This window comes from Gallus gallus, chromosome 3 (genome assembly GCF_016699485.2).
Source record: "Gallus gallus isolate bGalGal1 chromosome 3, bGalGal1.mat.broiler.GRCg7b, whole genome shotgun sequence".
Classification (NCBI taxonomy): domain Eukaryota; kingdom Metazoa; phylum Chordata; class Aves; order Galliformes; family Phasianidae; genus Gallus; species Gallus gallus.
This window is the reverse complement of record NC_052534.1, coordinates 1,441,381-1,467,908: the sequence shown is the minus strand read 5'-3', so window position 1 is coordinate 1,467,908 and position 26,528 is coordinate 1,441,381. Positions and strand designations below refer to the sequence as shown.

At 42.2% G+C, this 26,528-nt stretch overlaps 1 long non-coding RNA gene across 4 annotated transcripts in view; it reads right to left on the bottom strand.

Moving 5' to 3' along the window:
• Nucleotides 1-26,528, bottom strand: part of LOC101748294 — a 414,590-nt gene that overhangs the window by 29,560 nt on the left and 358,502 nt on the right. For 3 of the 4 annotated variants that reach the window (XR_006938999.1, XR_006938998.1, XR_006938997.1), the window contains 2 exons: nucleotides 25,386-25,400; nucleotides 18,405-22,602 (listed from right to left, as the gene is read on the bottom strand). The exons of the other annotated variant lie outside the window; for it this stretch is intronic. This is a non-coding gene — a long non-coding RNA (uncharacterized LOC101748294). Of the gene's footprint in view, nucleotides 1-18,404; nucleotides 22,603-25,385; nucleotides 25,401-26,528 lie in introns of those variants that run through there. 4 annotated transcript variants of the gene reach the window in all.

Here is a 26,528-nt window from a genome sequence, read left to right as displayed (position 1 = left end):
AGCATAGATGGAGTCTTCATAACCCCCTGACAAAGAACACAAGAAGCACTTGCACATGATGCTCTGTATGATTTCATACAAAAGCAGTCCTTCTTCTAAGGTCTGCCTCAGAGCACCAACACAATGCTTTCCCTAGCTGTTGTTTTTGGGGAATTTAAAGGCATTTTAGTACTGGCCAATGTAGCCTCAAACAAGCAATGCCAACCTGAAGAACAGCCAAGCTTTCACTAAGCAGAGTTGTTCCACATTAGGATTTTCATTTGCAAATCAGACACACAGCCAAAGCCATACCTGGACACAAATTTTCATGCAGCTGAAATATACAATTCAGGTAAATTTGCTTCCTTTTATAAGAAAGGGTCAAAAACATTGAGGTAACAAGGCTATCTTTGGTGATCACACGTCACAGCCCGTATTTATTCTAAAAGATGACAAACAAGTATAGCCATCTGGGTTCCATATTTGTAACCCCTACCTGTAAAAATTTAAGATGACTAGTAATCTATTTATAAGCCAAAAAACAAAACAAAACAAAATTGGAACTGCCAGTCCAAAGGAAATGTCACTGGTGATGAGAGAATCAAGCTGATTCCTTTTCTTCTCATGAATCATTGTCACAATAAAGGGTCTGCGTGACAACTTTACCCTTAGCAGTCATTGAAAAACCCAGTTCCTTTGAAATTATGATTTGGCTGGTTCTTGTATTGATAGTACTTGATGATGATGACAATGATGCAGAGAAAAACATAAGTTAGCTGCTTGTCATGGTTCTTACTTCAGCTGACTTTCAGCAGCATTTACTATTCTGTATTAATAGAAGTTAAAATATTAAACACTCATTAAGGTATGTAGATATTATTCACAGGAAGCTAGTAAGAAAATGCTATTTTTAAGTGGACATATTACAGGGAAGAATATTTCAAGTTAGAGCTTCCCAGAAGGAATATGAAGGAGTTGTTTATTCATTGTCAGCTGGAATAACAGAATTGTTTTATTGGCAGTAGTACATCAGCACATATTAGGCTAAAGGCAATTTTCCTGAAGTTTCCCATCTTCAGAATTCGTGAAAGAAATTTAAAACACTCAAAGCAAATGTTCAGTGCTGAGGACAGTAATGTAAGGAATCAAAGTGGAGCTACCTGGACTGTACATTAAATAAAAGGCAGAGAATTTGCACTGAGTGAATTTTTATATGTTCACATTAGAACAGACTAGTCAAAGATTCTGACCCCTGGCACTGGAGAAGTCTTCCCAGTTTTGATATTTTCTACAAAATAAGTCCCAAGAGGGCTGGAAGAAAAAACATTCTCTCTTGTCCCCTCCCCTCCTCCCCCCCTTTTTTTTCTTTCAATAAAATGAAACAGCATCTGTATTATGAAAAAGAATACTAATAATTTGGTAGTGTTCTGAAGTAGCTTTTATAAGCTTTTGCTTGGGATTTGGTATTGCCCAGGAAATCCATAAAATTGCTGTGGCTTTACTGGAGAAAGAAATGTTCAGCAATGGATGTCAGCTCGTAGCCAGTGCAGTCAACAACGCATACATCAGCAGAAATATTGCTGAAGGTGACGTGCTCAGATCTTCTACAGCCAGTTCAAGCCACAAGCAGAAGGAATCTGGAGGAGTGATAATGTGGTGCAGGAGGGTCCCATCTGTACACATGAAATTGCCTGATAAGTATGAAATGTGTTCCCTGCACTGAACTGACTGCGGAACATCTCTGCATTCAGGGTCCTGGCGGGAGGAAGGCTTCTTGGCTGACTTCCCCAAGTTGATGGTACACAAATATTTGAGCATAGCATAAGATTATTACTTTGAGAAAGGAAAAAGAATGGCAGGAATCAGGCAGCAGTGTGTAATAACGAATAGGTGCATGCAGTCAAAACAATTAATGTCACTTTACAAGGTCTTTTGGAAATATATCAACAGAGGGAACCCACAGATGGCTCCTTCTCAGTGTGTTTTGGAAAGGGCAGGATGGGCCAATCTATTGCAAATCCCACGCTGAAAGATGAGAGTGACCAAAAACAAACAAACAAAAAAGGATAAAAAAAGTGTTGAGAGAGTATTTTTTATCCTCCTACAAATAAAGCAAAATAAAACTGGGCCTGTACATCCAGAGCAAAGACTGCATCAGAGGATGAATGGTGTCATGCAGCATACTCTGGCCTGGGATACACCAGGCTGACCTGTAATGCCATACTGCTGGGTAGAGGACCAGAATTTTCCAGTGCTCAGCACCAATTAAGGCCAGGTTTGCAGAAAACATCCTTCCCAGGAGGGCCAGCAGAGCAGAAAGCATTTGGCTCCCTTCTGATGTTTGCAGAAATGTTTTCAGAAGACCTTCTTTTCCTGGCATGCTGCCTTCCTTCTATACCCAGTTATTTAAACAGAATCCTTTGAAAGTCCAAATTATTGTCTCCCTGATTATCAGTTTCCTATCACAGAAATGGGAATAAAAATAAACTTCTTTTGCTGCCAGGGAGAAAGGAGGATAAAGACGGGGGCTTAGTGCTCAGAAACATCACTGCTGGGGTCAGATAAAAGTATGATTTTTGCACCAACAATGCTCACTGTGCACATGTTGTGGTGTTACCTTTCATTTAAGTACTCAAACATTCAGAATAAAATCAGATCCTAAAGCAACACTGCTCTCTGTTCTCAGAAATCCTCTGTTTCCAAAATGACAGAGCTACATTGCTCACTGAAACTCTCTCCCCTCTCAGACCTCAGCTCTGATTCCCTTCCTTCATCTTCAGTTTGGCCAGAGCTTTGTCCTGCTTCTCTCAAGCTGATGAGTGTGGCATGTACAACACAAGTATGTTTGTGGGTGTGTAGGTATATACTTTTATATATACATACACATAAAATATAGTACATATGTGTGCATCTTTAAACAGCACTAATGCTGGGAAAGGGTGGACAAACAGCTTGTACTTAACTCCAGTCATTTTTAAATATCAGGCAATTGGATGTTGTAGAGGGGCTCACTGACAGAAAATAGACTGCTCCTGGGGTTATTCTTGCCCTCATTGTCACCATGTACATAACGATGACCCAGTGCTCTGTAAATCACTGTGATGTTGGCAGACAGCAAACATTAATGGAAGCCATGCCAAGAAGAGAAAGGATCGTGCTTTTGTTACTTCAAGTACAGTCTTGCCTTTGCCTTCTTTATCACCAGTCAGCTGAGGGAACAGCGGAGGTGAATTTACCAGATACAGCTGCCCTGCTGGCTCCATCCATCCCTGTTCTTCCAAATGTTCACAAAGCATTAAAGAGAAGTAGCCATCTCTGAAGGTTAGGAGCCTTCTGGTGAAGTGCTGAGGGATATCCTGGCTCTGTCAGTCTGAGCAAGCCCCGTACAAAAAGAAGGCTGCATCACATGTGAGATGGGCTCGTCAGGCAGCCAACAAACAGGGGTCCTGAGTGGGCCTGGGGAAGATGGCAATGACAACAAATGATGTGGGAGACTTGGAGAGCTGATGAAGTACCCCATGGGTGCATCATGGGGTTTAGAGCCAACAGAGTGAAAGCTACACTGGGCAAAAGATGCTCTAAGGAAGAACACGGCTAGGCAGCATCATTTCCATCTTTCAGAAGCAAGAATAAGCGGAATCATTTCATCATACAAGCTATATCCACAAAGAGCAACGCTGATTGCCTGTAAAAATGTTTGAAGAGTTGTGCACATCTGAAGGACTAGGAATAAAAGGAGGATCCTCCTATCTATTTTAACAAAGGCTTCTGAAGAGCACTTATCGTGTTTTACTTCAGAAGTACATTTTTGCATGCGTACAGGTGTAAGAAGTTTCATTAAGTTTGGAGGGAAAAGGCAAAAGCTTTTAACACCAGCTAAGGACACTGAGAGTGCTTAAAGTGCTATTTCCTTCCCCAGTCTAACCCATTACTTCTGCACTTCTGTGTATGACTTCAGACTATTCCGTTTCAGGCAAAGATCGGGAAGAGCCATTTGCTGAGGAGGAAATACTTAATTCCAGTATTTGTCAACCTATTTCATTAACTTGGCAAGCAAACCATGCTCCTTATCCAGAGTCTGGTAGAGACAGTGCAAGGAAAAAAAAAAAGATATTTTCGCTTAGAGAGGGACACAGAGAGCCTATGCAGTCTGTGGGGCTGGCTGCTGATCCACCACACACAGCAGTATCTTTGGATGAAGCTAAAGGAAAAAGTATGAAGTATAAAGCCTTACGAGACAGAATGGTGATGGGAATTGCAATCGTAGCTACAGAAGGGCTCATGTGTTACTTCACGGGGCTTGAGTGGGGCAATGTCTCTTTCAGTTGTTGTATTTTTTCAAGATTAAGGCAAGGAAGGCTTTGGTTTCTCTTTTTTGTTCTGTGGTGCATTTTTTTCATTTCAGAAAGTTTGATGTTTTTGCAGCTTTTTTTATTACCTTGGTCTTGCTTTCCTCGTTCTCCATTTGGTCACTGCTCAAGCAGGAATGAATTCCCAGTTCCCAAAGCCCATATGTGATTTCTATGGAGTGATCCCAAATTACCTAATCTCAGCTCATATGCCTGTGCACATTCGCAGTTTAACATCTTTTTTTTTATTTCAGAACTGGGCACAGAAACTGCTAGTTGGCTCAGATGTAAAAATAATACAACGCTTAGGCCAAACCCTGCACAATAAGTCTACATATGCGGTTGGGCACTAACAAGCAAGTAAGAAAATGATCTATTTAAAGACTCGGTTCTGATTTAAGCATTGCTTTGAAGCAGTGTGAGTAGCCAGCAGAGTCTGGTCCCCATCACAATTTCTCAGATATAAAAATTAAAAAATGATGATAATTATGCATTCTGAAATCTGGATGGGTCCATGCTACACTGAAGCATATTTTCCAATGTAATTAAGGCTTTCAGCTGATTCCTTCCGACTGCAATTGTTATTTCAAATGTGAATTAATAAATCATGTCCATCTAGTTAAGAATTAAAATCAGTCTCAAGTATTCCTGCTTAGACCAGCAAAGCTGAAGAGAGGGAGGGATGAGCGCTCCCAAGAAATCTGCAGTGAGGAAAAGAGGAAAAAAAAAAAAAAAAACAACTAGTAAGGCAGGGCCTCCACTTCTTTTGAGTTTTCCATCCATGTAAAAAAGCACACAGGATGAAGTTATTTGACTTACACATATGGAAGCATTTTTCCAGCTTTATACCAAAACAATATGCAAATAGTCTACCCCTACTTTCACTCATGACTGGTTGCAAATACAAAATTCAAGCTGAATAATGTTAACTGCCCACATGCTCTGCTCGAAAGGATCCTCAAGGGCTTCTGGTCTCTTGTGGTATACACAAAGCACTTTAGCTATCACAGTGAATTAGTGTAAGGCCTGGTAATGCACCTTTAAGTATGTGAGCCCTTTTAAGGCACTTAGAGGTCAAGTCCGTGGCTATATAAAGTACAGCCTTTCGAACATTTATTTTCACTTGCCCATCCAGAGGCTCGGATGGCACGCAAAGCCGGTGTTTAATTTCACGAGAGCCCATCAGATTCCAAATTGTCAGAGTCATCAGCTGGCTCTGATAGCCAACCAAAGTTTACAGTCCTGTAATAACGCAAGGTAAATATTGGCAATCGGACAGTGACTGCTAAGCATGACCGCTTGCTTCAGGAGCAATTGTCATTGTGAGAGAAAGTTGTCATTTTGCAAACGGATCACTGAAGAGCAAGGCGCGAGGCAGAGCCAGTCCAGATGGGCCTCTTCCCCGGAACGTAAACACAGACATGCTCTGTTTGGCCCCTTCCACATTTCTCAGCAATCTCAGGCCAAGAACAGTAGCTCCTGATCTGTCATTGATCAAAAATTGAATAAAGGACTTCCAGTGCAAACATTAAGTGGTTCTCCAGACGCTCTGACAGAGAGATACTCAAGCAGAAGCTATCTAAAATAAATCAGGTCTTCAAGAAATGACTTGGGATTAAAAAAAAGCAATGAAGAGATGCTATACTCTATCCCCAGTCACCAAAGCAGCAGGGTAGAGCGGCACATAAACAAAGCATTATTTTTTCACAGATCCATTGTAAGTAACCATGGTTTTGCCCTGAATTTTGAAGCTTTTTTGTTTTTTTTTCCTTTTTTTCCTTTTTTTTTTCTTTCCTTTTTTTTCCTTTTTCTTTTTTTTTTTTTTTCTGAGTGCAAAGTAAAAGTTGAAACACACAGGATACACCACTGTGAGATAACAAGAGCTGCCACGTGCATGCCTGCAGACACCTGAGCTTGCAGAGCTCGCCAGGCTGCTGGCACCTCAGCAGCACTGCCAGCCAGCACTGCTCCTGGCACCAACATGCTGTCTCTTCCTGTTCCGCTAGAAGCTCCCTGGGTCCTGCAGAGAACACACCTGATCTGCTCTGAGCAGTGCCCCATCCGTTCCCCCTGCAGAGTCTTCCCCTCCAGCACTGGGCCCTTCTGTTGTTTATTAGGGAGGTGATTTGTTTTCGTCTTCGGTGATTCTGAATGGCTAGCATGAAGAAAAAGCAAAAAGAGAGAGAGCACCTACACATGTATGACTTACTGGGATATTAGCCAAAGCAGTCAAACAAACAGTTGTTCAACAGAGGTCAGTGCATCACGTCTGTTGTTTTGTTACTTCTGTGTGCAGCGCTACAGTGCTAAGGCCAAAGAGCCATCTTGCTGGGCAGCATGTGTGTATGGAGCTCATCTGCATGTATATGCAATAGGTACAAGAGCAGAGTCTGCTTTCACTTGTGTTTTTCAGTGCATCTCAATCTCTTCTCTTTATTTTACCCACATTGTTGAACTCACATTATATGGAATGGGACTTAATCTGTACTTAAAAGGAAGATGAAGAGTCTGGAATCTGGTCTTATTGATCTGGATATTCATGATGCAAATGAACAAATGATGTAACAAACAACACAGAGAGGATGCCTGTTGTTTAATGCTGTTTAATGTTTAAAGACATCTTACAGGTTTTGTACAGACTTCTAAGCTTCATCACACAGGTGCCAGGCTAGGAGAACTTGCCATTTTGAAGTTCTGATCATTGCTGAATACCTGTTTCAACTTACCCAGACAGCCCTGATAGTTCCCTGTATCATTCAGACAAGATTTCTGTTACTTGCTGATCTTGCAGGATGAGGCTTGCTGTGGAAGCCATACAGTGCTCTCTACACATTTCAAGCTCTTTCTGTACCAGCTTAAATCAAAGCAGGTAGAAGATGGAGAAAACTCAAAATAAGTTGCATTCTTTAAAATTTCACAGCTGCTCTGGGAAAGAAATACTGAGCTCTAAGTGAAGACACCACTCACTTTACATCTGGAAATGAGCAAGTACAAGCAATGCTCAGAGAGCCAACTTCCAATGCTGGGCAGTGATCTCTCCATGGGGCTGATCTGAAAGAGGCCGTGCAGCCCAGTACAGGTCTCTGTCATATGGTTCCTATTTCAGAGGAAGCCGGTTCCTTTGTGTCTCCTCACAGTATTTTTAGATAGTAAAGGCAGCAGTGCACTGCTTTGGTTCAGTGGTTCAAGAAGAAGCAGTGATGCCTCTTCTCCTGCTTCTTGGCTCTTCTGTGGTTTTCCCACCTGCCTGCAAATAAATGCCCTCTTCCAAAGATGCTCTGAAGACTGATGTGAGGACTTTCAGTATCCTTGCACTGTCAAACAGATCCTCAGTTAGCTGAGTGCCACTGCTGTCAAGGACAAGAAATATACTCATGACTCCATTCGCCAATTTTAAAATGATAAGTTTGTCTCATGTCAGGAAGTCCTAAAAAAACCCCACACATGGGAGTATGGTGGTCGAGATATATTTAAATCCAGGGGAGAGAAAGACTGCTGCATCCTCACCCTTCTTTTCAAGATAATGCCCAGTGGAAATTGGACCACATCACAAAACCGCACTGAACAGCAGGGACCCCATCAGTACCCAGCTAGCACGGACTTCAGTAATGACTACAAGGTAGTGCCACGATATACAAAACCTTCCAGTACGGAGCAGAGAGGGCGGACTTCAAGTTACAAAATCCCTGAAAACCAACACCTATCAGTTCTTGGCAGTGCCCATCCCTGTCTTGCAGCTGTGAGCCACAACCTTCACTTCCCACCGCGGCTTCCTCTCCCACGCAGGCAGGCAGCAGTCATGCCAAGCCTCGAGCGGCAGCGTAATGACATTAATTTTCCAGACATGCTGATGACAGCTTTGTGAAGGCTGGAATGTGAGTAATGCAGGTTGCACAGCCATTGTCCTGTCTCCGTGCAGTGGGGTCAGCCTGAGAACAAGCTTCAGTTGCCAGCTGTATGTGTGAGACACACACACTGAAGCACACTCCACTGAAATCCAGCAGGAAAGAAACAACATGGCAGAAAACAAGGCTGTCTGGGGAACGGACAAAAGGTGTCACAACCAACTAGTATCAACATGCCTGTAACACATGCGTAGGATAGTCGGCGTCCGTGCTGCAACTCACAGCTGAGAGAGTTGTGAGACTGGCTGGCTTACACAGGAATTAGTGTTTCAGTTCAGTCCAGGCATGTTTCACAGCACAGCTCACCAAGCTGCTGACCTTTCCAGACACCCTCTGTAATAAACTGACCAATAGGTTTCTGGCTGATGGACAAAAATAGCTGCATATTCTTCCCTATCTCTGTTTTTCTCCTTATCCCATTCCAGCTACATGTAAGATTTCTACCTAATATAGCCTCCTGGTAGCTTGCTGTAGTCTGTCATCGCTTACAAAATGCATATGAGACACTTTGTTGATCTTTCCCATTCAGAGTTCAAACCCCCCTGCTAACGGCAACACTATCCAGAGCATTTGCTAATCCTCTGAGTTAAACCTGCAGCGCTAAAGTACAGTTAATTAAGTCGCAAATAGCCACCTGCCCAGAAGAAGGGAGACATTCAGCCCCAAACCCACTAATGATGCAGAACTGGTGAACAATGACAACTTTTAGACAGCACCTTCCTTCCTTTTTGTTGGATTTTTTTTTTTTTTTTTTTTTTTTTTTTGCTCCAGCACTGTACAATATGAGCAATATTCCTCCTGCAGCCGTACTGTAGGGATTATACTGCTGGCAGCAAATTGTGGGGTTCACCTGTAGCCCCCCCAGCCCTGCTGCAGCAGTGCCCAGCACTGTGAGTTAGTTGGCTGGAGCACAGCAGAGCTCACTCCACTTGGGACTGCCTGGGGAACTTCTGCATCCCCATGGAAGGGAAAATCAAGGCTCAGAGGGATGTAGAGGCACTGACAGTGGTAATGGGGGCCTTGAAGAAGACCTGCCCTGGGAGGCATCTGCTGAGGCAGCACGCTTTATTTGTCCTCCTGCACTGTTTAATTTCCAGATTTCCTTGCAGCCACGTGTAATGTGGCAGCTCCTGCAGCATATCCCAGCACACTGATGTGCAGGTCTTGCTGCTAGGTGTGTCATCCATGCATTGGGCCATTACAGCTGCTATTGATTCTGGCAGCAGAGAGCTCCAGCACAGAAGAAAGATACATACAGGGGTTACTGATTGCCATCTTCTTGACAAGGGATACTTTAGCCCCTGTAGACATTGCTCTTGAGACTGTTCAGTTGCTGCTTCAAAGCCTGAGTGGATGCTCTGTGAAAAAGTCTCAGCTTTTCAGAGAAAAGGACCTAGTTCTCCCCAAAATCCAGTAATCCAGCCCACAGTAATTAATTAATTACAACATAGCACTGCGTGGGGTTTGAATGTTTGATGTTTAGCCAAATAAAGACATTCTTGGCTTTATCATAACCATTTAAGAGCTACCAGACCTATCTTCCCCTGCAAGGTAAAGAATGATTTCTGGAGTTCTTAGCAGGCCACAATAAGCACCATGGCTAGGAGTTTTGCAGTTCTCAATGTACTCAAATATTTAACCACTTGGTTTTTCCCTGACTGACCACTGTCCCACCAGCAGGTGAGTCACATTCCAGCACCCACTTCAGAGCAGTAGAGAGCCCCAGCTGAAATAAACTGCAAAACAGAAGCTCCAAGAAAAGACATCCACCAGTTGTCTACCCAGTTCTTCCACAGGAATTGGAGAATAAGAGACTTAATGGTTTCCTTAGGTGTCTCTAGTGATGGTGGAGGTAAGAACTAATATGTGCCCTACAGTCAAGCCAGGAAGCACTAGTGGAAGATAAGCAATTCTAACAGTGGAGAAGAGCAAGCAAATCATTACTTGGAGACTCATTTTTAATGGACAACTTGGAAGAAATATATCTCATGAAACTCAGCACTGCTTAGCACAACCAGTGAAGACAGCTGGGTTTGCTCCTTTCTGTGCAGCTATTCACCAGGAATCTCTAAGATTTTCTTGCCTCACCTAGGGAAGGTGAGCTTGGATGTGAAGTGGAAGTGAAGTTGTACAGAAGTTGGAAGTGAAGATGTACAGATGAAGATCCCATCCCCACAGCACACACCATCCTTAAAACAAGACTATGAGACTTGGTTTGCTTCCAATCTCTGTAAATCAGGCAACTCAGATTTGTCTGCAGACCTCACCATGAATGCAATCCTACAGGGCTCACATAGTTCTAATTTTAATCCATGCTCCCGTACTCTGCACAAATACATATATCCATGAAACAGAGTAGCATACCATATCTGAGGCTGCCTATTTGCTCACTGCCAAGAAGTAGATTAGAGTTCAATTCATTCTGATTAAAGGATTGGACTGATGTGCGAGCCAACGCTGCTTTTTGCCCAACACCACTCAGTCACTGCTCACGCACTGGCCTGAGTTGAGCCAGTGTATTTTTGTAGGCATGAAAGTGATGTCCTCCTGTTTGCAGTGCTCACTCAAACAAATGGGAACAGCAGCAGCACTCAGTCATCAGGCAGGGACGCTTCATTTCTGGCATGCATTTGCAGCAAAAATAATCTGCACTAAGGTGACAATGACCACAGCAAACACATTTAGTGTCTGGGGGACACTGAGTCTTGGTCAGCGCAGGGATGAACCCACACAAAGCACTCTCTGCACTCTCCTTATAGATGGCACAGCAGCATCCGCCCTCAGCAATGCCATCAGCTGTCCCAGCTGGAGAGAGGTGTCATATCCACCCTGCCTACCTTTGTGCAAATCCCAGCCTCTGGCAATAGCAAAGAGGATCTCACAGAGAGCAAAGCTGTGAGCCATACCATCGTGCCTCCTGTGTCAGACTCTGCAAGCCTGTGAACTAACTTTGCTAGCAGAACCAACCAAAACACTGGAAAGTCATTTAAGATCTTTTCAGTGTGCTTCGAAGCAGGCTGTGTCTGAACGGAACCAGCATGCATACTGAGCACTCTGAGAGAACCTGAGGGGTGGCATTCACATGGTGCCATAAGGTGCCCAGAATGTCCCCTCTCTGGCACTGCTCCCTCTGGTGCTGTGCACAAACATTCTGGCTCAGAACTCCCATGCTCCCTCTTGCTGCCTGCACCACTGCGTGCTCAGGTGGTGCAGACAGAAGAAATGCAGCAAGTTGGTAGAAAATGGCAACTCAGAATATAAAAGGCCATTGTTGGAAGCAGTGTGAACACCCCAGCGCCTGGTCCCTCACACATGCCTACTGAGTGCTGCCCTTCTGCCAGTAACAGTGGCAAACAAAAAGCACAAACACCAGGTTCACACAGTACACAGAGTGGCAGTCCTCCCCCCTGGAACAGCCCTGCCAGCAGCAGCCCTGTGTCACTCCTGACAGTGAGGGAGCAGATGCCCCCTCGAAGGAGAAGTATGTCTGCAATCTCTGTGTTGTTTTTTTTTATATTCCCTTATTCCTATTTAATCACTCATTCTTCTGTTTTTGTTCATGGCATTATGTTTGCTTTTCCTTTCCCCACTAACTCTTACCCTTCCTTGCCCACCCTGCCATGCAGCTTGGTGCTCGCGTGATCTGGCTTAGCATGGTGGTCTTAATTGGAAAAAAGTGGGTGCTGCAGACAGCATCAAGCTTTCAAAGATGCACTGTGTCTTCCTTTTCTAAAGACTCAGAGACCAACTGAGAACATAGGTTTTCTCCAAACGGAGCCACTGGCACCTTTTGATAGCATTCACTCCGATACAAACTCATGGCACATACAGCTAAGTTCTGAGATGCTGTAGGTATGCACATATGTGTATGAGCTGCATACAAAAGACTGTAAAAATGTGTTCTATTTAACACGATAATAACAACAAACCCAGTATACCATGGCCTTTATGGCAACTGCAACTCAAGACACAGGAAACAGCTTGTGAAATTCAGTTTTACCGTTGTTCTTTCTGGCCTTTGTTGCTGCTTTTGGAGGGCCAATACAGTAGGCTAATTCCTACCAAGATCTGTTTAGGATTCCTCCTTGTACTGGACTAGCACAGTTTCTGGGAACAATGGCAGAAGGGATCTTTTAGCCTAAAGCAGTGCTATCCTCAAGCCTTGTCCACAAGGTATTTCAACATCTGATGAGATGGATGTTTGGAGAAGCCTGACAGTTTTGCTTTTGTTCCCTTTCCCTAACTCAGTGGATCTCCAATACCAGCAGTTCTCAAGTAGCCATGTCTGATGATGATGGCTGTCACACTGGCACACCTTTCTCAGTGAGGAGGATGAGGAGGGTAGAGGAGAAAAGGCTGGTTTTGGTCCATTTGTTATAACTTCATTTTCTAAGGCGAAACGTGCAACCTGTCACTGTCTCTCCCGCAGTTTCCCTCCCCCTGCGCTGTTGGGTGTTTTTTTTGGTTGCATATCATGGCCAAGAGGCCGGATCATCCTGCGGTAAGGAAATATTAATTCCTTTGCTGTTGCATCTAAAAGCTAAGATGACGAATTTCTCTGCCATGCTACATTATACGGGGATAAAGGAACAAAAGGGTGAAGGACAGTGGCTGCATGGTGTCTTAATCAGATGCAGATCAGCCTAAGAGCATCAGACCATCAAATCCCTGCTCTGCAGCAATCGTGCACCTTTAGTCAGGCTCTGAATGGGCTAAGATAGATTCGGGGCTTTATTGAAAGATCATACAGGATGACTGCAAAATCCCATTACTTGTTGATTAAGTATTGATTGCCTCGGTATTAACAAGCCAGCTAATATGAAGTGACCTCTGAGGCCACTGGTTGGAGGAAAAAAAAGACAATTTACTAAAACAGGCAGGCAGATGAATAAGAGGGCTAGATCTGCTCTTGGCTTTTAGCTTCGGTTAAAATGTCACACTCGATAGTGCAGATCAATGCCCACTTTATTTCCTTGCAGCCATCTTATTACCATCATGAGGCTGCCTCCTTTGATGCTTTTTAATGACCCTCTGAACCGCGTGCTCTGCTTACCCACTGCCTTTGACTAAAAGGAAAGGAAAAGCTTTTTTTTCCCCGTGCTGGTGATGGAGTGACTGAGAACGTGACATTGTGCCAGTGTAAGTGGAGCAATGAGGTTTCTCGGGTCACCGGTGCTGCGACTCTGCTCTTTCACTCTGTTTCTAGCTTTTCTTTCTTTCTTTTCTAGATTTCAAAAAGTCTTGCTCCTTTTCATAACTTCAAAACTGGTAAGATATTAAGAGACCACCTACTGACAACTTCTGTCCAATACTCTTATTTGTGTTTTTAAGTGCAAGAAGTTTAGCAGCTCTTGCTACATTAATTCTCCTGGAAAGCACCTCAACCAATTATTTTGAATCAGACTTTTTTTCTTGTTGCCAGTTGCAAATATGAGAATCATTTTTTTGATGGTGAATAAAGAGCATTGATGGGAATGGTCTGAATCTCCTGAATCAAAATTGAGAATTCTGAAAGCTCTGAGCTCTTCAACACATACAAAATCCTTTAATCTAAGCCTGTGCATTGAGTCCAACATGAACTGCACATTAAAGAGAAGACAAAATTTCTTATACTCAATTTGCTGCAACTCTGTAATGCATTTACATGAACGTGTTTAGTTCCCATTGTATAGATTTGCCTGAAAATAATTTGATGTTTTAAAGAAGTAGACAAACGCTACACAGAACTGAGATGATTCTATATGCATCAGAAAGACAGAAAGAGTGTTTGAAACTCCCGGAGAAATTGAGGAGATAGGAAAGAGAATGTGAGTTAAGGAAGCAGTTATTTATTTTAAACAAATAGTAACAGTAGGGGAAAAATTCTGCCTTGGAAGTAACCAGCAGGAAGAGTTGTGGTAGTAGCACTGCCTGATGGCTTCACACCTGCTGGTCTGATCCAAAATCACTGAGAAGCTTCCCACCAATTTCAGCAGACTATGGTGCTTAGGATGTAAACATAAATATCTCTTATTTGTTGAGCAGCGACAAAATGACATAATTCACGTGCCTCAGCTCTTTAATTTCTCTCTCTCTCCCTTTGCACTCCCATCACTCTTCTTTTTCTGTGATTTCGTGGTAGAAAGAAGAGAAATGATAAGCAGTGTCAGGAGGCTTTTCTGGGAGCACACAGAAGTTTTTGTAGTATGCAAAGCCACATTCACCTTAACTGCTGAATCAGCCACAAACACAGAATTTGGCTTCTTATTTCCTCCTTTCCATCCTCTCGTTTTCAATGGGCTGGTCTTAAAAATCAGAATCATGGGGGTAATCTTTGGAGTGTGAGACCTTGATGGAATGACTTAGATTGCTGCTGTATTACTATTATTTACGTAGCACCATAAATGTGCACGATGCTTAGCAGAAGAAAAGACACCACCTCCTGCACCAGCCTGTGCAGAAACCCTGCTTAATACAGATGGGCCATTTCAAACACACACAAACTCACACACACACACACACACACACACACACACACACACACACCACTCTCCCTAGCTCATTTGCAAAGAGTTCTGGAGCTCAGGGAGCTTGCTACATTTTTTTTCAAATTAGTCAAGAAAAATCCCTCCTTAAACTGTGAGCCCAGCTTGGAGGCTGTTGGCCAAATGGAGGCGTGTAGGGGCTCAGATCTGGAGCGAAGCCTAACAGGCTTGTCCGTGAACGTATGCCTCTCCAGCAAGCTGCTTGCTGCAGCTCTAATTATAAATTACCCCTGTAGACACACAGGGGTTCTAGTGAATTAAGCAAAAAATTTAGACTGGCTGATAGGAAAACAAGTTTTTGCACAGCATTCCCAATAAGAAATTATACACTTGTTATGCATTACAGTCTGTGCTCAAAATGCTATTTCAGCATTCTGGGTATTAAAAAAAGGAATCTTATGTGGTCTTGTGGTGAAAGTCTGTGAAGGATTATTTAAAGTAAACTGTGGGGAAATATAAAACAAGCCCAGTTAATTTATCACAACAGTGAAGATGCATAAATAAGACGTTTATGTACAACAAAGACAGTTTGCCTATTATTCCAAAGAATTCATGATTTCAGGAGCAAAATATTTTCTTTAAAGAAAAATGATACCCGTTTTGCTCAGCTCAACAGTCTAAAAGTTTGCCTGAAAAACTGCCTGCAGATGCTTGCTTCAGGATACTTTTCAATACGCCTAATTACAGTCAAGATCTCTAGGTTTAGTGATGGCAGCATGCACCTTTGAAAATATCTGCATTAGATCAAAGGCAGAAACTGGTGCCCAGCTAGCTTGGAGAAGGTATAGCCAGTGAAAGGCAAAATACAAGGGCAAGAACCTCAGCAATGGGAATCAGCCGGCATTCATTGTCCTTAATGGTGTTAGCACAATTCAGCACAGATTAAGTACTAGCTAATTACACACAAATTATATAGATCTTTAAAGCAATATTGAGCAACTGATAAACTTGAATGCCCTATTTTTTGCACTAAGCTTCCTTGATGCCAGAAGTGCAGATGATGTCAAACCAACAATCAGTGATACCAGCTTGATAATACATCACTTTACTTTTCATGATTCAGCCAATTTCTATAAGTGGAAATCCTAAAAGCACTTAAAGAGGTTTGAACCAATACACTACTGTGGACACTGGCCTTCATTTTTATGAGCACACTTTATAGCAGACCTGTTCAAAGCCTACCTCTGGCTTATGTGGATTTATGTCAAGGTGGTGGTGTTCTTGGGTTTCCAAATGGTATCCACAGTCTGATATTCTTTCTTCCATGTCAGCTGTCCATGAGGTCACACCTCTTCCCAGCGGGTACAGCCTGAGTCATGGTGAGCTACACACTTGCTCCCTTTTTCAGCAATTTGCTGAACGTGGGACTGAAGATGAACTGCAATGAACTCCAGAAGGTCAAGGTACAGCATTCTGATCTTCTGCACAACACAAGGCATGAACAGCACATCAAAGCTAGGCAACTCATGTGACACGAGTTATTTAACCTGCATATCATTCATTTCATGGTCTCTTCCAACCATTGCTCATTTAATGTGTGGTGTTCCTTTGGAACTTTTTCTCTGACTTGTTCACCTAGACTGTGAGCTCCGCATGGAAGAGTCAGAGTTGCATTTTGTGTTTGCAATACTGAACAGCCGACAACTCTGTTTTACTTGGAGTCCATACATGCAACAACATAAACTAAAAAAAAGTAGAACATTAGAAGCAAAAAAGTTGGCCTTCAAAAATGCGTGTCCAGCAGGATTGCTGCAAATTATCAGGACACTGGAACAAAATAGGGGCACAAGGTTGCTCTTTTAGCAGCTCCCATCAACATCACTGTTGGTTTATGATTTCTTTCCAGGTGAAAATATGCTTTCTTAACCACTCCATCCAAGGTATCAGTAGATTTTAACCAAAGGGCGCATTCAGAAAAAGCAAAAGCACAATCATGAAAAAGCCCTAGCATACCAAACTTCTCATGGGATTGTCTAAACTCACACTGCAACAGCTTGATTTCTTCCGGAGGAGGAAATGTGTTTCGTTATCCACGTGCCACCCTGCTCACCATGAAGGGAGAGCAGCATCTCTGGACAATTGCATGGTTTTGCAATTCAGGTGGCACTTCCCCACCAGAAGTGTGTCAGATTCATAATCCTACTGGCTGCCTGGCCAGCCTGGCAGAGGGAGAATAGATGGATCATATTTCAGTAAAATGGCTGCCTCCTCGGGAATGCCAATTGTAATTTAAAAAATGGTGACAAGTGCTTCTTAGCCTGTGAACTTTCCTATTGCTGGGCTGAGCAAAATGGGTGCAGTTTTCCTTTAAATTTTGCTAGTAATGATATGGTATACAAAGTGACAGACTACAGGGTTTGGGTTGAATGCTAACATTGTTCTTTTTCTCTTTTAAAGGTCATGTGCAAGAAAACCTCTCTAGTTAAATCCATCCATTTAAAAACACCATTAGGTCACAAAAAGCAGCCTCAGTGTGCCAGGGGGCTTCATTTGAAAATATGTGCCTGGGTCCAGCTTCTGTAGATCTGCTCTGCGAAGTGATGCTTTGCAAGATATGCTCTAGTACTCTTCTATGAAATCTTTCATTTGCTTTTGATACCTGTTTTCACCCTTTCAGATGCTACCAGGTTTCAGTGCACATCGCATTTCTAATAAGAAAGGAAACAAGCAAGTGCTGATGTGTGGCACGTAATTGCAACAATTCCGACTACATTTGTCTAATGGGGATGAATAACGCTTTTCAGCAAGGTATACACTGAGGAATAATGAAAACAGGGCTGAAACGCATTCCACAACTGGGATCCTATCAAACATATATTTAAGTTTCACTTTAATTTGTTACAGTACACTGTTGAAATGTAACAGCGTTTAGAGATTACTGAGCAGATGCTAATGTGGTTCAAACAGACAATATCAATAATCCTGATATTACTTAATAACACATGTTTTCCCTTCAAAGACTTCTAATGCGGAGCAAGAAACATACTGCAGTACTGATATGGATTTGCTTGCAATGCAGCAGTACCTGCACCCATGGCACGGGGAGAGGCAGCAGTCACCTGCACAAGGTGCAGCACTGTGTGTTTGGCCATTTCATCTTTGGGGAAAACCTAAAACATTAGCATCGTTTCTAATTAAGAAATGAGTCATTTGCACTTCCCACTACTCTTATACACAACACATTTTAACAGCAGTAGCAATGGCTCTTCTCACCGTGAGCTTCCAAGAAGTTGCAGATGGTCTGTCACCAGCAAAGAGCAAATCACCTCTGATAAATCACTTTGTCTCCTGGTCTTCCACACATACCTTGACCTAGCTGCAATACGCCGAAGCCAAGGAAAATACAGCTAGACAGACAGCAAATCCTCTAATCGAAGGAGCAAAAATCCCCATTCACCAGGTCCTTGGGAATAGAAATTCCACGTTGAAACAACTGCTTTGCATTTTCAAATGACACGACGTTACATACTTTGGAAAGGCACTGCTGGATCGGCTGGTGCTGATTTTACATCTGCTAAGCAGTGATTTACTTTGGAAGCAGTCAGATTTTTTTTTTTTCCAAGGGTTCTGTTGATGTGTGGATGTCACATGCTGTCCCGTAATAAAAAGCACATTTTCTGCAATTCTGTAAGAATCACAATTCATAATACTTTATATTCAAAAGGTTTTTAATGAAGTGTCACATTATTGCTACTTGCATTGCTTTCTCATTATGGACCAAACTTTCAGATGAGCTCACAGATACATTTTCAAGTGCTCAGTATTCTCCAGAGTTTAAAAAGACCTCAGCTTTATTTTAGCACCTAAAAAAAAAAAAAAAAAAGAGCTGGTATGTCAGCAGTGCTCAGAGATGATCTTTCTTAATAAATGCCCAATGCATCTGAAACAACAGCAAGCATACATGCCACCGTATGTACTCTAATCACGTCGTTTTAACACAGTGTCCCAAAAAGGGGTATACAGAAATGACTGCATCTTTCCCCATTACAATATCTGAAAAGCTCAGCTATTTCATTGCAACCCATTTGTAGGTTTGCAAAAACAATCCTACATATATAAAAAAAGAGGTCCTCAGATTCAATCGGTGATGATTAAAACTTTAAAAGGAGCACATACCACAGAAAACAATTAACGACATCTGAAGATTCTTCAGCCTGCCTAGATGTCTTAATCTGGGTGGTTAATTATGAATTAAATTTATCACATGCATGCAAAAAATATACTTGTAGCCACCCAACAATTTCAGATAGTGCAAACATGAAGGGAAAGTATAGTGTAAAGACGGCTGTGAAAAGTAAAAGGATTAGCATCAAATGATTATTCCTGGAATCTGACAAACTGTACACACACCTTACTTTAGCTCAAATGTGTCTTGCCAATTGGGCTGTTAAATTACGTAACAATTTGATGCCTCTTAACAAAAGATAGCACCCAGGGTGTTAGCTTCTATTGTGGTAGTCAGAGGAATTGATGTCTATTTACTGCCTACAATCTTTTTTATTTTTTCCCTAATTCTACATTTTTACTGAGAGATATATTGCATCTCTTTTTTCTCCCTCTTATTTATTTATTTATTTATTTTGTGTGTGTGAGAGAGAGACACTCAATATTCCCTATGTGCTGTTTATCATTTTGTTTTGACCACATACGGAAAGAGAAATAAATAATCCTTTTCAATGCTTTCACGGATACAAATGAATGCAATCAATGTTGTGTTCACTTTGTTATTATTTTATGTAAGAGGTGACACAAAACCAGCACAGCCAAAGCAGAATCAAGAAATACATATGCTTTCTTTCTGCCTTACATGCACGCTCACAAATACATGACACTTGCTAAGTGGCAGTGATGTACCATGAGCATCTTGTATGTTTTATCTTCATACGTTTACGCTGATTATTAAATTCAAGAGGTTAAAGAGTTTTTTGAGGGAAGCAGAGGAAAATGGCTTTACTTTGATTTGCATGTTGAAAACACAAATGAGCCAACACTGTATGAAGAGCAATATTATTGTGGCAGTAACAAAAGAAGCTGCCAGGCTCTAAAGATGGTCAGCAGAATGCTCTTCTGCTTGTCAGGCTGCTCTGGGGGCAAAGCACAGACACAGGCTGGTCTATATCAGTGCCGTGCTTTCTTTCCTTGCATCTCAGAGCATCTTATATCACTGCAGAAGATCGGAATGACTTTGTGGCTATCATTTATGTATCAAAAACATTTGAAGGCCATATTTCAACCCCATCAGTGTCATACGCAATTTTTACTTGATGGCCTTTAGCAATTATGAATGATTCCACTTTTTTCTATATCCGCTACAAGACATAGCAACTATTCTGCATGGCGTGCAGAGATAGAAAGATCTCAATACAGCATGCTTTGAGGTTGCTATTAATTGATCTCACTGACCACATGTGAAGGGCAGGATAAATCTGAATACTAGACATGGGGCTCATTTATGGAAAGGCAGCATATTCACAGACAGAGAATTTGGTTAATTGCACAGATTGTTACATCAGAACTGCCTCACAGTAGGCTACTTATGCTCAAAATATTTATTATTGAGTTCTGCTTCTGTTTGACTCACCATCAGTTATTGGTGACATTAAATATATTAGAAAGTACAGAAGGCATTCCTGTGTACGTATACCAGCCTGTATCCTCACACACTGAGATCAAATCTACCCCAGTTCCCATCAAATCATCTATGCCTTTTGCCCCAACTATTTTGTGTGTGTGTGCATCCCCTATTCTCCTTCCTCCTTTCCTCAAACCAAGTCACTTCCATAGAGAAAACAGTTTCTCACTTGGAGCCATGGGAGCCTTCCCATGCAGCCCCACTGCCCCACAATGCCGGGAGCCATGCCCCAGCGGCACATTTGTATGGGGAATGGCTGCCCCCTTGAGTATATTCTCCAGTGCTCCCAGTCTGATACCAGACCTGACACGGAGAGTCTGCAGAAACTAGGGAAGCAAACGACAGTAGCGGCAGCTCCTCATTGATCTCCAACAGTAAGAGCAGGACCCAGCTGCCCAGCCAACACCTGTAGCTGCAGTGGCACAGGACCATGGAGGCACGCTGCTCCTTTCAGTCTGCAGCATGTCAGAAAGAAGACATACTGCTGTTTGAGATGCTGCTGGTCTCCCTTTGTACTAAGAAGAGGAAATAACTATTGTATTGCCAGTAATACTGTGCATGCATTTTGCCTCTAGTTCTAGGGCTGCTCTCTCCTGGCTGATCTGAATCCTTGGGTACCAAAAGACTGAAGTAATGCGTAAAACACTGTGCAGTGACATAGGAGGAATACACTCAAAACAAATCCACACTGTGTGCAGTCTTCAAAGAAAGCAATGTGCATACTAAGGCAAATGTTCTTATCATGAGGGACACTACATGAATGAGACAACAAAATCACCGTCTGCGTTACACTATTAAACCCAACTTCCTATCTGTTTGGAAATCACAGAGAAATCTTTTCCCATCATCTTTACACTAGTACCCCCAGTAGCTGGACAGGATTGGCCCAGAAGGGCACCTGATTGGCACTGCACAGAAGAAGCCTTGGAAGGCTTGGTTTGAGACAGGAAGGCATTAGCAAAACAGTTCTACAGTAGCAGGCAGTGGATTCCTCACTATTTCTGATGAATCCTAACAGTGCATTAAGACCAAGTAAAGACCAAATCCTATCAATGCTATCTTCCACACACCTGGAGAGTCTAATGCCCAGAAGAAGGATAGAGGAGAAAATGTTAACTTTTGATTCCTCCACAGGCTTCGTAGGCTGAGAGAGTTTCATATTCATAAGGACAAAGGCAGTTTTTATGTACTGATGACTTCTTAGTTCCTATTTTACAGTAAGCAGGCCTATCTCCTTAGATGCCTTTTAGTTTAGGCATCAATTGAAATGCACCACTGTAGGGAAATAAAGCATCTAATCTCTTGCTTGCTTGAGCTATTTCTGCAGAGCTAGGGTCTGCAGGGCTCAGCTCTGTCACCTGCTGAGCAACCTGGGCAGTTCAAGTCCTCCATTTCTCCAGGTCCCCCCTCCATTTCTCCTTACTTTGCAGTGGTGGAAGGCAGTGAGGGTTAGATGACACTGTCTCAGAGAGGAAAAGATAAAGAACCTAAAAAGAAGATGAGATTTTCCTTCTACCCTGAGGTGGAAGGTGGGCCGGGAAGGGGTGAAGTAAGAGGGAAAAGACAAGAACTGGAGGAGAAAAATGAGACTCTGCCTGGTGTTTCATTAAACAAAACAACAACAACAACAAAAATGCAATTGGTTTGGGAAAAAGAGAACAATTTAATTTTGTAGGCAAAAAGCTTCTGGCTTTACTTCCTAGTGGAACAATTTGGTTTTATGAGAGGAGACTTTCCAAGCCAACCGTGACTGTACATATGGCACAGCTTGATACCTGCTCTCTGTATCCTGATGGCTCAGCTACTGAATTTGTCACATTCTTTTGCTATTCTGAGTTTTTCAAGAAATGCTGTACTGCTTCCTGCTCTTAGGAGTTATTTACAGCAAATTTATGAGTCTGCAAACTATTTGCCAAAAAAAGGAAAGTGAAAAATAAAAAATAAGTTATTAACTACAAATTATTTGTCAAGCTCATGTTAGCAACTTTTCCAGACACAGACCATCATCTTACCACATTAAAACACCCAACATACTGTCTATAAGCTCCCCTTCAGATGTCTCTGAAGTGCTGCAGAAATGACAATATCCACCCAGGCTGCAGGAATGTGAAGAAAGAGTGCAGCAAAGAGGCACCCAGGACCATGGCTCACCATCACCACTCCAGATCACCAGTCTGCTCAGCACCTCCTGCTGTAATGACTCTGCATTTCAGCTAGAAAAAAAGAGATGGGGGTCAAGGGTCCTTCCCAGAGTTCATCGCAGCAGTCATTTCATTCTGCTTCAGCACCTTCCATAGGGCCTGTCCCTTGTGCTTGACTTCTGAGGGTCTAATTCAAAACAGCCTAATTCTAATAACAGTCAACATTAATGAGCCTTCTGGCACGTTACAAGCAGTGAGCTGCATCCATCCCTGTGTGCTTTGGTCTGCCACTCTGTGGTTCACAGTAAGAAAATGAGGAGAGTTAGCCACAAGCCTCCCAGCTGCTGCTTTGACAAGGACTGGCAGAGAACCTGGATCAGCTCAGGCCTGACTTCTGTCCTCATACTAGAGTCTCAGCATTTTGGTCCTACACTTGGAAGCACCAGGCTCGTGTTTCCTGGTAGGACTTCAGTAGCCTCTACGTCTCATAGCAACACAGGCCTTTAGCAGACCTATAGACATGCATTCTTCTGGCTAGGGGCTCACATGATATTTGAGAAAGTGGCCTGACAGTGCTGCAATAATATGCAGATTGCATATTTGTGCCCTTACCATACACAAACACTAGGGGCAATATATTTTGCCTGCCTTGCTGCATGACAAACAGCCAAACTGGAAGGGACTTCTGCTGGGATGAACCAATGAAATCCTTCATTTTATTATTTTATGTTTCCTATGTCCATGCGATTGGAATAAACAGTAAATAAGATGTTATAGCACTGTAGTTTGGGTAGATGTGATGTTGTAGAAATGTAGCTTTAGTTTGTTGTAACATAATAGCAGCTTTGCTTTGTTGTGACAGTAGCAATAAAATAAAGTTACTGCAATGAATAATGCTGTAACCAACCAAAACTAGTCTAACAAACAACAAATCAAGGACAGCAATACCCACCCAGGACTTTGTACAAAAAAAATATTGATGGTCTGTGCTTAGACTCACCAGGTTAGAAAGATTCTGTTTTTCAAGAGTTCAAGTGATGGTGATGGGCTCTCTCTATTCTCTGAAGTGAGAGCCAAAAAAGGGTTCTTGCCATGCTCGTACACTGCTATGATTTTTCTTTTTCCCTTGCCTTCCCTTGCCTTCCCTTGCCTTCCCTTGCCTTCCCTTGCCTTCCCTTGCCTTCCCTTGCCTTCCCTTGCCTTCCCTTGCCTTCCCTTCCCTTCCCTTCCCTTCCCTTCCCTTCCCTTCCCTTCCCTTCCCTTCCCTTCCCTTCCCTTCCCTTCCCTTCCCTTCCCTTCCCTTCCCTTCCCTTCCCTTCCCTTCCCTTCCCTTCCCTTCCCTTCCCTTCCCTTCCCTTCCCTTCCCTTCCCTTCCCTTCCCTTCCCTTCCCTTCCCTTCCCTTCTCTTTACATTTCTGGCATTTGTAACAGTGTTGTTAGTATTTCACTTTAGTCAGAGTTTATTCACATCTGAAGACCAGTGGAAGGTTCAGGCAGACAGGGGACTAAAGATGGATCTTTTATTTAGTTATAGAAGGATTTCCATTTGTTAACAGCTCTGCCTATGAAATATGCAATGACATTTTCCTACTGTGCTATTTTCATGCCTCCTGAGATGCCAGGTTATAATGCAAAACATCTGAATCATTAAATTTATAGTTATTTAATAACCCATGTAAAATACATGACCATGTTGCTTCTTTTAAAACATATGCACCTCATAAGAAAACAATTTCCTGCACTATATGGCATAGTCAGATGTCAGTAGTTACAGTTAGAAAGGGTTCCAACTTCTGTCTTCTGTGCATCCAAGACTCATGGTCCCAAATACCACCAGGTTACTGCAAACAGGCTCCTCTTTTGGAGAGAGCCAATTAGCTTTAAATATAATGTCTACTATCTAAATATAGATATGAATGTGTAGCCAACGCAATGACAGCTAGAAGCTAGCAGTCATGCAGAGATGGAACATGAATCCAGGCCAGCAAAACGTTACATGTATTTATCCTAACTGTGTGCCTTGTTTCTTTAGCCTTAGCACAACATGCGTTCTCAAGAACCTCCTAGGAGTTGCTTAGAATCTAACACAGTATTTATTTAACTGAGGCTCAGCTAAATTCCTACGACTTTGAGTAGACAGCTTCTAGTTTCTGTACTTGGAGACAAATTCAGTTTTAGAAGAGGTGTTTCTTTAATACTGTTTTTACAAGGTCTCATGATAGACAACTGCTAACATGGAACATGAATACAGTAAAATTTGCTGGAACAAGCAAGAATGAGCAGATAGAGGGTCAATTCTGTTTATAGAGTTGCTGAAGCTTTTTGGTTGGCTAAAAGGCTGACAGACTGCATTACAGCTAAAATTCCCATATTGATCATACAGTTTCCAAGCCTTGTTCTTACTGTGACAGGAGTGGCATAATTAGTTTTTCCTTGTTAAATATTTGTAGATCATACTTCTAGAGGTTACCTAACCTGGCTGTTACCCTCCATAATCTCAAGATCTGTCTAAATGCTGGAAGAGCTCTAGCAGTGCTGTGCTGTTTCAGACCACCCAGAACCTCTCAATGGTGCATGGCCAGGGTGGGTGCTGCCCATGCCACAGAAGGCTGAGGGGGCACCCAGTGCAGGTTGTTGGCCCGACCACCCCTACAGTCCATCCCATGGCACAGGGAAAACCACTGAGTTTGTGTGAGGTACTGCAGTGCAGGCTTCTGAGGATGAGTCTTCCAACAGCTCCTGAGCAGTGGTGATGTGTTTGTGATGCAAATCAAGGCCCTAATTCAGTAGGCACTTAAGCACATGTTGGAGTCTCATTGACTTAGGTGGAATCAAGTGCATGTTTAAATACTTACCTGAATACTGGATAACTGTACAAGAGAAAAAAGAGGGGAGGGGAAAAAAAGAATAATGAGATTACAATTTTTAGGGAAGAACAACTGAAGTTGTTTTAGAATTATTCCAGTGAAGATAAAAACAGGGAGGTTAAATACACAAAACTGGAATTTCACAGCAGCTTTAGCAGATAGGTTATACAGAAGTATTGTTTTAGAATCCTTTTCACCACATTGGTCTGTTCAAGGAAATAAAGTGCTGTCATACCAAATAAAGGCAGAAGAGCTATATGTGATATTTCTTTGGATTTTAAGAATCCTTTCTCCTTTTTTATTGAATTGAGATTTATAGACACAAGAAACAGAGGTTGGGTTTTTACATATGTACTCACTGTCATTTAATCACATTAATAACAGCTGTACAATGAGGCAAGTTGAATGAACCTTCAAATAGGGCTTATTTCAGATAAACTTTCAGGAGTGAGGTCTTCAGGATTTCCTTCTCCTGACAGAATCAGAGATACGATATTACTTGAGTGTTCCCCTCCCTTATTTAAACCAAGAGGTGCTGAAGCATGTAAAAACATGGAGAGAAAACACTAACTTTCAACTAACACCAACTGCAAAAAGGATGTGCTCGAGCAGAGGTTTTGTTGATGGATGATTTTCACTAGACCTGCATTGCCTTGTTTCTCCCAAGCAGCAATGGCAGAGCAAGTCTTACAGTCTATAAAGTGCACACAGGTTTTTGTTTGGGTTTTTGGTTTTGTTTTATGTAATTCTGGACTTTATTTTATCGTTTTACTTCCTCTTATACATTATCATTTCCTTTGCTTAAGAAAGTTCATATACATAGCCCTGAAGCTTCAAGAGCATTTTCCTGATCTATCTGGAGCAGATATAAGAACCTGTGGAATTTGACGGTGGCCCAAATCCAAAATTAATTCTGGATCAGCTTTACATTTGATAATTATTTCTGTGATTGGAAACATCAGTATTTTGAATGTAATCTTGAATTTCAGGTTCAAAATCCAGTCTTAGGTTAAAATGCAAATAAATGGTGGCTTCTGCCTGTGGAAAAAAAATCTAGGGGAAATCTCACAGAAGCTTCAGAATAACAGAGTAAAACAGATTTAAATAATAAAAAAAAAAGGACAAAAAAAA